General features: G+C 23.9%; 1 long non-coding RNA gene across 1 annotated transcript; it reads right to left on the bottom strand.

Moving 5' to 3' along the window:
• Positions 1-2028: 2028 nt before the first annotated feature.
• Positions 2029-3809, bottom strand: LOC145957741 (uncharacterized). The gene is made up of 2 exons (XR_014433740.1): positions 3546-3809; positions 2029-3439 (listed from the first exon to the last, which is right to left on the bottom strand). It is a non-coding gene; the product is annotated as an uncharacterized LOC145957741 (long non-coding RNA).
• Between the last annotated feature and the right edge of the window lie 4204 nt (positions 3810-8013).

Below are 8013 nucleotides of genomic sequence, written 5' to 3'. Positions count from 1 at the left end.
CGATTTTGTATACTACATACAAAATCGGTTCTGAAATAACCAATTTTAAAAGTAGCACTTTTAAGATCGGTCATAAAATAACCGATCTTAAAATTACTTTTAAGATCGTTTAAATTTTAACCGATCTTAAAAGTGTTCATATTATTTACAAAATTACCACCACGTCACTTTTAAGATCGGTTACCTTGTAACCGATCGTAAAACTCCAATTTTAAATTCAATTTTTGCACTAGTGTTAACTGGTGTAAAATATATATAGTTTTTGTGTCGATTAAAAGAAGCAACATAAAAAATTCTAGTTTAAATCTCCCTCGCAAATCAGAAACCTCATTAACGTTGTTCTATTTTTCCTCCCAAAATCACTCTACTAGGCCCAACGACTTGCCACCACCTCCTTTGACATCCAACGATATCAACTTTGTTTCCCAACACCAACACCTTTCCTTTGTCTCGTACCATATTTCTATCATTGACAAGCTCATTGCAGTGCTTCTCTGCACATTCGTGCCATATTGTTTCTCCTGGGTATTCATTGTTGTCATTCCACAATAAAAAAAAGTATTTATATAATGATAAGTATTTTATAGTGACACATTATTTTTTATTAGAAATTATTTTTTATATATTATAGATATAATATATATTGATAATTTTTTTTAAAATGTAAGTATATATAATTTATGGTAATATAGTTGAATCTCATTTAAAATCAATATTAAAATTGTGTGTAAGTGTATATTAAATAAATTTATACATGCTTATATAATATTTATAATGATATTTTTTATATGTCACTGTTGCATTTAACATTTATTGTGATGTTTGATTATTTCGATTGCCTCTATATACTCTATTGTTAGACATGATGATGTGTTCTTTATGAGAAATCTTTTGAAAATATTGTTGGATGATGATATAAATGAGTTGGAATGATTATGGCTGATTTGGATTATTTAATAAAATTTTATTAAGTTTTGAGTGCGTACTAAGGAAGACATATCTCATTAAGCGCAACTTATGAAATTTAGGAAATTATGAAGGGGTGTTAAGATCTATAAATCCATGCCAAGTTGATTATACTTCCTTTATTTTTCTTTTTAGATGTTTTGACACTAATTTTTTTTTTCAATTTTTATTGTTACTTTTTTAAACTAATTAATGACTTATTAATTTTTTTTTACCCTTGATAATTAATGTGTGTTTATTGAACAATATGTTTATTCATTTCTAATATATCTATTTTTTCTCCAACTACCTAAAGGGTATAATAGGAAAGTAAGTAATAAATATTTTTAAAAAATTGAAATATCAATTATTTTCTTTATTTTTGTGCATAAATCTTAAACGTAAAAAAAAACGAAAGGAGTAGTTTTAAGGACACGTTGAATGGCCACTAAGTGTAGTGACTCTACACCTAAAACCTTCATCATTTTTTTTGGAAAATATCATATGAACATCGCTGACTGTAATCTATTCATGTTATATGTTTGATATTTCCTATGGAGTAGTAATAAAAATCACAAATGTTAATTTTTGGACTGATCGACCATTTTGAAATTATTTATATCTGAGATTTTTTTACTGTAGATTCACTATGATGTGTCTTTTGCTTTTTTTTTTTACTTCCATTGTGACTCAACTAAAGTCATTACCAGCAGAAGCGTCGCATAGTGTCTTTTTTATTTCATGAACTTGCTATAACCTATAATGACTAAAATAAAATAAAAATATATTTTTTTAAACTATTACAGATAAGAATTTTATTTTATATTTAAGAGAATCATTATGGATCGATACCTTTTATTATTTTTTGTAAAAAAATTAATTTATTTAAAATTAATTATTTCTTATATTTTTTAAGGCTAACATTGTTTCTTTTAAAAAATGAAGTAAAAAATAAATTCAATTTTCAATATTAAATATATAATTAATATATATATATACACGATTATAAATATAAATTTAATAATGTAGGTTAAATCTTTTACTTTTATTTTAATTAAAATAAAAATTTAACAAATTATTAAATTAATAAAAATATTAAATAAATATCTTTTACTAAACTCGAAATGAGAAGGATTTTGGCCTTGCAACAATGAGAAGAGTGTGACTTTTCATCACATTGGTAGCAGAGTCCTTTGTTGCATCAGAATTGGAGTTCCTCCGATGAGAGGTGTTTGAGCTTGACACGTGACCCTAATGATGTGGTAAAGGGTAGCAGTGGGGACAGGGTTGACGAGTTGGAGGGACGAAAGGCACAACGATGGTCATTGATCTTTTCTTTATGAAGTTGCGTAAGCGTTGTGGCCTGAGGAAGTGAGACAGGTTGCATGGCCCGCACTAATACCCGATGGAGTTTTAGCGTCAAATCAGAAATTGAGCAACTCAAGAGAAAAGATGGCACCAACCTAACAATGGGATTGGTGAGGCATTCAAACTCATGCAAGTAATTATTGATGGGTCATGTTGGGTTAACTTGAAGAGGGTGCATGTAGGATCATCATAGAAGGATGGAGCAAAACGAATCTGCAATGCCTGCAAAAACTCGTGCAAAGAGGTAATAAAGTCGTTACGAAACATCCATTGGTACCATTCTTCTCTTATATAAACCCTTCACTCCATTCTCTCAAACTCAAACCTTAACCTCCAATCGAAACTTTTTTTTTTTTTTTTTTACATTCCCCAATTCACAATGCCTACAGTTTCAGAAGAGCCTCTCCTTGCTCCCAGCTCTCATCGCCTCATTAAGTTATTAATAAAATACCCCTAAATCTGGAAAATGTACAAAAAAAGCTCTAGCCACCTGTTAGATTGTGGAGGAAGTGGACCTCTCTTAGGACCTCTGCATGGGAATCTTTCACTGACAGTGAATGCCATTTTGTCACCCACGTCCTCGCCTTCTTTATCGCCTTCGACGACATCATCCTTGAAATCCTTATAGATCGCTTCACAAAAGAGGTCTAATTTTAAATTGCGGTTGCGGTCGCACTTGTAATTACTGCGGTTGTGGGTATTGCGAGTATTGCGATGCGGATTGCGACTGTTGCGGTGTGAAATTATTAATTATTTGCACTAAATATAAAAAAATTGTAATTATTGATATATGTTTTATTTTTAAAAATTTATACATTTTTATTCCTTTTTTAAAATATTCTATTATTTTAATGAATAATTTAATTTATTTTAAAAATTAATTTAAAAGTAAGAGAAACACAATAGTGGTTAGATTAATTCCTACATAATATTTATCATAATATCTCAAAAGCAAATTGTCTCATTGATACAAATAAAAAACTTAAAGGTACACACATTTAGACAAATTTTAAATAGACAAGAAAGAAAAATGGACATGGCTTGACATAAAGTAATATGATTGCCCACAAGTTTCATTGTCATCAATTATCTGAGAAGCAATGCCACCCTTCAGAGATGCATTTCACTACAAGGAAAAAATATGAAATTTTTATTAATATTGTAAAACTATAAAAAGCATGAACTTTTTTTCACAAGTGAAAAATTATAAATATAATAAATTTATAACTCACATGATACTTATTACCACATAGTAGAGTGACGAGGATGATCATAGCCTCCACTCTCGCTTTGGCTATCCCCTTCACTACTAGAAAAATTAAAATTTGTGACGAATTTTGTGACGGAAAAAATAGCATCGCTAATAGTGACGCATTTTGTGAGGGAATTTTAAGTTTTGTGACGGACAAGAATTTATTGACTTTTGTGACGGATTTTGTGACGGAATATATTTCGTCTCTAAAAATCCGTCACAAATTTGATCACTAAATAAAAAAAAATGTTTGTGACGGAATGAACTTCGTCTCTAAAAAATCCGTCACAAATTTCGTCACTAAAATGAAAGAATTTAGTGACGGATTTTTCCCTCTCAAAATTCCGTCACAAATAGGTTAAAATATTTTGTGACAAATTGTTCCCTCTCAAAATATTAAATTTTATTTATGAAACTTTTATATTTAAGAATTATGCATAATTAAATAAAATATGTTAATTTTTTTAAAAAAAATAATAAAATTAAAAATATTTTATTTCATTAAAGGACTGAAAAAATTATGAAATTCATTTAATTAAATAAAAAATTGTCAATTTTGAACATAAGAAACTAAGACATTCATTAAAAATATTTATAAAAAAACTTGTGAAAATAAAAAAAAATATTAATTTAATTTTGGCTTAATTACATTTTTGATCCCTCAAGTATTGTAATTTGCAATTTTGATCCCTAAGATTTTAATTGGATAATTTTAGTCCCTAAAGAATTGTAATTGTGCAATTTTAGTTCTTTAATTTTTAATTGAACAGTTTTAGTCCCTCAAATATCATAATTGTACAATTTGAATGTCTCCCATTAAAAATTTAATAATTTTAAAATTTTAATATATATATATATATATATATAAAATAATTTAAAATTATATAATTATTTGCTTATTTAAGTTAGCATATACTATAATTTTTATTAATGTAACAAATGATATATATTTAATATTACTAAATAAATAAAATGTATATATTATTAATAATTTAATATTGCTAATAAATTAATATCAATAATATTTTTAGTATATTTATAGATAAACTCATAATTTGATAAATATAACTTAGTATATGTTAATATAATTTTACAAAAATATAAATATACTAGATAAGATATGTATATTTATAATTAATATACTTATAATTTTGTAAAAGTATATTAACATATAATAAGTTATATTTATCAAATTATGAGTTTATCTATAAATACACTAATAATATTATTGATATTAATTTATCAATGATATTATAAAAATAATAATATATAAATTTTATTTATTTAGTAATAATAAACAATTATACTAATAGAAAATTCGGGATGTTACAATTTGATATATTAATGAAAATTATAATACACGTTGATTTGAATAGACAAATAATATAATTTTAAAATATTGTATATATATATATATATGTGTGTGTGTGTGTGTGTGTGTGTATATAGTAAAATTATGAAATTTTTAATGAGAGAGACTAAAATCACACAATTATGATATTTAATAGACTAAAATTGTTCAATTAAAAATTGAAGAACTAAAATTGCACAATTGCAATCTAAAATTACCCAATTAAAATCTTAGGGATCAAAATTGCACAATTGCAATACTTAAAAGATCAAAAATACAATTAAGCATATAATTTTTTAGCTAAAAAAGTTAAAAATGAATGTGTAATTAGAAAAGTTTAAAATATTTATTTTTTAATTTAATAATTTAATTATAATATAATAAATTTTAAAAAAACTTATAAATTAAAGTAAAGAAATCAGAAGTGTCAATTTATTTTTCTAAGTTATTGATTTCTTATTTTTTAGTTTAGTTGTTTATTGAAAAATGTCTTTCTAATGTCATAATTTTATAATTTTAAAGTGTAAATTTTTAGTTAAAAAATTAAAAGTTTCTTATTTTATGTTAATAAAATAATATCTTTTAATTTCTTTATTTTTATGTTTAAAAACAAACTATAAATTAATGTAATTTAGATTTAAAAGTGACAAGGATAATTTACAAGTTTTTAATTATTTTTTTTAACTTTAATTGCTTCTAAATGAAGGAAAAAAAGTAAGAAAACAAGATATCTTGAAACCCTTCATTGAGTCATATCTAACAAATTATGAGAAACAATCCCACACTCTAGTGAATAAATTTTTATCAATACCATAGTACTTGACTCAACCATGGGTTTGACAGTAACACATGGTCGTTATGAATTCGATTAACAAGAACATGGAGAGGTTGGGAACCTTATATCGAAGATTTAATTCGAATGAAAATAGAAAGTACTACTACTGTGATGAATTGGAATGCATATTCGATAAACCCTAAACACTTTGATTTTGAAATGCAAGAATTGCTTTGCTCCATCCTCTTTCAACTGTCAATAATTTATCTGTTTTAAATTATGTCTTATTTTTATTATAAAAACCAACAAAACTGTAAAATTGGATAACCAACAAAACTACTACATGGAGGTTATTTTTTAATAAAGTGGAGACCAAAACCTTTGTATTTCTTTTATCTTTAGTTAAGTTATAAATAAGTTTAAATTGATTTTTTTTAAAAATGAGTAAACATGATTTAGATTATAAAAAATGACTAAATGTAATAATTTATTGTAGAATTTATTTATAATTTTTTTTTTTGGAAAAAACTCAAATGAAATCAAATTTCTAAATAAAATATTCAAAATAACATAAATTTAGTTATTTGAATTTTTGTAATTAAAAAACCATAAGAATTATATAAATTTCAAAATTCAAAATTAGGCTAATTTTAAAATTGAATTTATAATAAAATATGATTATATATTAAAATTTTTAAAAATGAATTTAGAAATTATTGAAACGATAATTTATATTTATGTTATTTTATATAAAAAAAAATGAATTTGGTAAACAGAAATATCTTAAATTTAGATTTTTAATAAGTTGAATATGTAATAACTCAAAATTGCTGGTGGCCGGAACGGGCCGTTTCAAAAGTGAAACGGGCCGTTCCGGAATAAGAAAAATGCCCAAAACTGGAGAAGCAGAACGACCCGTTCTCATAACCAGCAGAACGGCCCGTTCTGCTTCTCCAATATAGGGCATTTTTGTTATTCCGGAACGGCCCGTTTCACTTTTGAAACGGCCCGTTCCGTCTACTGTTACGGAATAAATTTAAATTCAGTATAAAAATAATAATAAAATGATTATAAAAACTAAAATTAAATAACTTAGTTAAAAAATGACTATAATTAATAATTTAATGTAAAATTTGTTTAAAATTTTTTGAAAATAAATAATAAAATAAATCCTCCCTTTCGTCTTTTTCACTTTTTAGAAATGTGTTGACAAGATAATGGATAATATATTTATTTTTAGATAAAACTTAAATGCAATATTAAATGCTAGAGGGAACCGGCCAAGTTAACTATATATAGAGTATCATACAAAGAAGGAGAGTGACACTTAAGTATTCTTAATTAAGATTTATATTAAAGTTTATATTAATATTTTATTGTTGAATTTATTGTATTACCCTTTATCAAAATTTTCTGGTATTAAGTGCATTTATATATTTAGAGTTTTATAAATGTTACACTCAAAATGTGAGGAAATGTATTAAAAATTTTATATTGAATAATGATATAACTAAAATAAAGTATATATAAATAATAAAAATTCGTACATTACAAATCACTTATATATATATATATATAATTAAGAAATAACTTATTTAAGATATATTATATAATAAGTTTTTATATAATAAGATCTTAATTATAATTAACATTAAACATTCAATGAATTCGAATAATGATATGTTTTAAGAAATAACTTCTTTAAGATCTTATATAATAATTTTTAGAGATTTAATGAATTGAGTAAAATTTATATTAAAGATAATATATAATTAAGATTTGTAAGTTATTGATTATAATACTTTTTAGTTACCGTATTTACCAAAAAATTATTTTTAATTAAAATATATTTTAGAATTTTAGTTAATTCATTATCATTCACTCACTTGATTAAAAAGTGATAAAATATAATTAATTTTTAATTAATTTAATAAAATAAAAACTTTAAAATATATATCTAAAATCTGTAACAATTTCTTAAATACAAATATTTAATTAATTAATTTTAATATATACTAAATTTAATATTAGAAAATTTATAAATATTTTAGTTATAATTTTTATTATCTTTTGATTTAATATTGGATTTCTTTTGATGGTGAAAGATATTTACCTGGATTTCCCTTATGGTGTGTTTGGATGAGTAATTTTACAAATTCAAGGAATTTGAAATTTTTGGTATTTGAATTACTTTGATTTCAATTTCTATCATTGTTAAAATATTTTGTTTGGATAAGTCAATTCAATTTTTTTTAAATTTTAAATTGTTAATATGGATATGATAATTTGATTCTATCATGATAAAATTGCTTTTAAAAATAT

Source organism: Cajanus cajan, chromosome 5 (genome assembly GCF_000230855.2).
Source record: "Cajanus cajan strain Asha chromosome 5, NIPB_CcT2T_4, whole genome shotgun sequence".
NCBI lineage: Eukaryota > Viridiplantae > Streptophyta > Magnoliopsida > Fabales > Fabaceae > Cajanus > Cajanus cajan.
Note: the sequence above shows the minus strand (reverse complement) of the source record. Positions and strands in the feature narration are given on the sequence as shown.